The sequence below is a fragment of the Convolutriloba macropyga genome, chromosome 1 (assembly GCF_964194025.1).
Source record: "Convolutriloba macropyga chromosome 1, txConMacr16.3, whole genome shotgun sequence".
NCBI classification, from domain to species: domain Eukaryota; kingdom Metazoa; phylum Xenacoelomorpha; order Acoela; family Convolutidae; genus Convolutriloba; species Convolutriloba macropyga.
Genome location: NC_134468.1, coordinates 70,479,669 through 70,484,668, shown reverse-complemented (window position 1 = coordinate 70,484,668; position 5,000 = coordinate 70,479,669).

Below are 5,000 nucleotides of genomic sequence, written 5' to 3'. Positions count from 1 at the left end.
AATATTTTTGCATTTTCAATGCAATAAAATAAGAAAAATGATCTTGGGATTCACAGATAGGGCAGATTTGACCGTGACGATTTGGATATATCTCTGCGGTGTTAAGAAAAGATCTTGACTGTAACACCTTGAATCAAAATCGAAGGTATAGTAGACAAAAAAAAACCCGAAAAGACTATCAAGTAACAAATAATCTTTCAAATTTTTTGAAGTGTTATATTTTCTGAGAAACCAATAATATGAAAAACTATATTAGAATGTTAATTTCTGCAGTCTTTATCTAGCATCAGTCAAGAGCAGAAAAGAATAAATGGGAAAAAAACCTCTGATTAGAAAAATCAATTTTGGAAAAAAATTAATGAGTTAATATGTCTTTTGACTATTACCCCTAAAAAACAATTAGTGGGCTCATAAAATAATTGAAATTAGACCAAAACACAAAAAATTTAAATCAAAGCAACAAACTTTACCAACAACAAACATTGAAAAGTTCGATGAATTTGAGTAAAATATTGATCAACTTTAGAAACGCTTTTAAATGAATTGAACATTACATGAATTTCCGCAATTGTGGTTAATTCGAGCACGAGACGGATTTAACACAACAAGAGAAATGGTTTAACGGGAAACAGTTTTAGTTGATAAGCTTATGGCTTAGAATGCATTGAAAATCAGAACAAAAATAAATGTAAATTAAATTAGCTCTGAAAGTAGAAAGAGCGTTCAAAACTGTCATAAAAAATTTGAATGTCTGAATTTTTAAAATGTATGCTTGAAACAAAGTTTCATCTGAAAGTTTAGCAGTGCAAGTGAACAAAAAATTTATGCTGGTTTATCAGAAGTTTCCTACAATTTCTTCTGGCATTCTGCTTCAAAAATATGAACAAACAAAGCAGTCACTCTCTCTTTTCGCCTCTCCTCACATTTTGTTCAACGGCAAAAACCACTATAATTTCGTGAATTCCCTGAATTTTTGATTTTGAATTCCTTGAATTTTTTGGTTTTTCAAGAGCTGGAATTTGAAAAACAAAGTGAAGCAGCAATTAGGAATTTTGACCTTTTTAGTACCATATTGCACTAAGTGAAGAAGAAACTAAAGACAAACAAAAAGGCTCGGTAATGTCCGATCGCATATAAGGTTGCGACCCCGCTAATCCAGAATTATCGCATAATTGACCAAATGAGGAACAGGTAGAAAAATCCACAAAAATTCAAAGATTTTTCAGAAAAAATTGGTGTATGAACGAATAGATAGCCTCCAAAGCAAATAACTCAGTGAAGTAAAAAATAAAGCATTAGATTGATGAGATATGCCAAAATTAAGAAAGCGAGTCAAGAGGAGCAGCAACAACAACAACAAACATTAATTACATGAAAAACTTTATGGCCGTTTTAAAAAAAAACAAAACTTAATAACAAAGTCAAAATAGCGTCAGTTAAAACTGAAATTCAACAAATAACTTGTAATTCACCAGAAAAGATATGGGACGAGTCCATAAAAAGGTTTAGTAACAATTAGACAATGAAGAACAAAAACCGTAAAGTTGAGAAATTCGCCTATTTAAAAAAAAACCAATTAATTTCAAAGTAATGAAAACCATTAGAAACCAAATAAAATATAGATTTGGTTTACAATTATCAATGATTCTACAGAAGCGAATTAAGAACTGTCGTTATTCAGTTTATTTTATGCTCTTAAAAAAGAACAACAAATAGACAACAAACAAAAAATCAATTCAAACTTGCCAGAAAACATTTTTGCAGACGTAAAGCCATAATTTGGCGCTCAAAATATGTTCAATTGGACCTTCTTCAATCACCAATAATGTATTATGCAACCTCTCATTAATGCCTTAATGAAACTAGGTAACAAGTAGACAAAAAAGGCAAAATTAAGTAATACCTGTTTTTTTGCGGAAAAATTATTTCCAAAGACATGAAAGCCAATAATTACTAAATGAAATAATTAAATAGGTTCGTTTATTCTTCCAAAAGAAGCCCTCAACACCTGCAATTATCCAGAATATGTCTTACGTCTACAGAAGAAACGTCAAATGTGACAAAAACCAAAAGTTAATTTACTTTTCTTTGTGAAAAACCCGTGTCGAAGCCAGTAAATTCATAACGAATTCTGTAAAAAAAATAAGATTTTTTGACACCAATCCCTTTTGAAACCTTCATTTTGCAACATCAATATCGTCTTTGGCCTGTAATTAACGAGACTAGGTAATAACGAGACAATAAAAGCAACAAAATTGCGAAATTAAATTGTTTTTTTGGAAAACAATTGTTTTCAAAGTCATGAAAGCCGTCAGCTATCTTCTAATATCAGAATATCGGCTCATCTAATTTTTCATAAAAAAAGCCTCCGAAGCAAATAACTCAGTGAAGTAAAAAATAAAGCATTAGATTTATGAGATATGCCAAAATTAAGAAAGCGAGTCAAGAGGAGCAGCAACAACAACAACAATTATTAATTACATGAAAAACTTTATGGCCGTTTTAAAAAAACAAAACTTAATAACATAGTCAAAAAAAAAGCGTCAGTTAAAACTGAAATTCAACAAGTAACTTGTAATTCACCAGAAAAGATATGGGAGGAGTTCATAAAAAGGTTTAGTAACAATTAGACAATAAAGAACAAAAACCGTAAAGTTGAGAAATTCGCCTATTTAAAAAACCAATTAATTTCAAAGTAATGAAAACCATTAGAAACCAACTAAAATATAGATTTGGTTTACAATTATCAATGATTCTACAGAAGGGATCTAAGAACTGTCGTTTTTCAGTTTTTTATGCTGTTAAAAAGAACAACAAATAGACAACAAACAAAAAATCAATTCAAACTTGCCAGAAACATTTTTGCAGCCATAAAGTCATAATTTGGCGCTCAAAATATGTTCAATTGGACCTTCTTCAATCACCAATAATGTATTATGCAACCTCTCATTAATGAAACTAGGTAACAAGTAGACAAAAAAGAAAAAAAGGCAAAATTAAGTAATAATTGTTTTTTTCTTGCGAAAAAAATATTTCCAAAGACATGAAAGCCATTAATTACAAAATGAAATAATTAGATAGGTTCGTTTATTCTTCCAAAAGAAGCCCTCATCACCTGCAATTATCCAGAAGTCTTACATCTACAGAAGGAACGTCAAATATGACAAAAACCAAAAGTTAATTTACTTTGTTTTTGTGGAAAATACGTGTCGAAGCCAGTAAATTCATTACGAATTCTATAAAAAAAGGGTAAAAAAATGAAGGGCCACTAAAATTTTTGAGAAAATACTGACATATGAATTTGAAAATTCAATCGAAGTCAATATTTTGGGAATATTTTTAAAAAAGCGATCGTGAAGAAGCTAATTGAGATCTACAGTTTTTATTGGAATTGAAAAAGGAACTCTCCTAATTCAAAATAAAATTCAAAAAGTAACCATTTTGTCTACTTAGGTCGAATTGTATTATGTTATCCAAACAGAGCAACAAACTCCCACGCGCTTTCTACGGTAAATGAGTGAAGGTTAAATTGATTTAACCAATAAGAGTTGTGCTCGACCGGAACGAACTTGCAAGAAACTTACAAGTTAGCCATTCGCCTTGCAAGTTCTTACAAGTTAACCATTCGACTTTCAAGTTCTTACAAGTTAACCATTCGACTTGAAAGTTCTTACAAGTTAACCATCTTTTGCAAGAAACTTGCATAATCTTACAAGTTAACCATCTTTTGCAAGAAACTTGCAAGTTCTTACAAGTTAACCATTCGGTCTCGACCCGGGTATATCGATCGGCCAAAAATTGTTTGAACAAAAAAACCCATTTGAGTATATAGTTCCTCCCCCCTCAAGAGGGTTCGGAACAATGACCTTTCGACTTCTATAGTGTCAAAGTGCACAAAGTTGACAAAAGAACTAAATTCATCTGCATCTTTCGGATTTGATGAACTTGCTTTAACCTTTCAAGCATCCAAAAAGAGACGCACGGTTAGCACGGTTAGCTGGCAAGGCAAAATAGTTGAGGTGGTGTTGCTTTATAAATTTTACCACAGGGTTGATGTTCTTCAGTGCTTTGTTGATGTGGTTGGATTAATTTTTTGAAAATTGTTCCACCAGAATTGATGCCAAAGCAGTAAATCATTCTATTTTCCTGATTGAGTGTCAAAATCATCATTAATAAATGCAATATCAGAAATAGAAATTTGTATTCTTGCTGATTATGATTAAAAATATTTAAGAAGTGGCAAAGTTAAAGTGGCATGATAAAGGGATTAAAAATATTTCGTATAAATTTTTCTGTTACACTTTGCCAATCTTTGCGAAATCAAATTATGAAACTCCTGTGCGTTCATTTCGGTCTTGACATATCAACTTTCCGTCTGGTACCTCAGCCTGGGAATACTATTTCACGCCGCATTGCGTTTTGTTTATTCATTCTTTTTCAGAGATTTCCGATATAACAGGGTTTTGAGAAAAGACTCTAGTTGGCAGAAAAATAACATTTTATTAAAAAAAACATAATATCGCTGGCGTAGGCCATTGCTGTATCATTGTCCAAGAATCAAGTTTTGGATGTAATCATACGTTTTTGCCAGGTTTGCCCAATACTTTGAAAGATCTGCGAGCAAACAATAAAGAGAAACGTTATTTCACTATTGTTTGAAAGAAAAATTGAATCGCTCGTAAAATTTGTTTTTTTTTCGGCCTGAGAGAGAGAGAGCTCTACCTCTCTGATGAATAAAAAATAGCGAAAAATTCATTTAATTCGCTGTTCTACGTTTGGGCTTTTCTCTTGGGGCTAAAACTGAAATAGCTTCTACGCTTCCTCGTGGCCTCATAGTTGTTGTTCTTTGGGACGTCATAAGACTCTGGAAAGGAACGTCCCAAACAGTCAAATTCGATATGTTTTTTTCTGTCAAAAGCTTGCCCCTTGTTTTGTATAAAAAGAGGGACGTCTGCGAGTGAGAGGGGTCGGAACATTATGTGGAAACTTACAAAATCAAG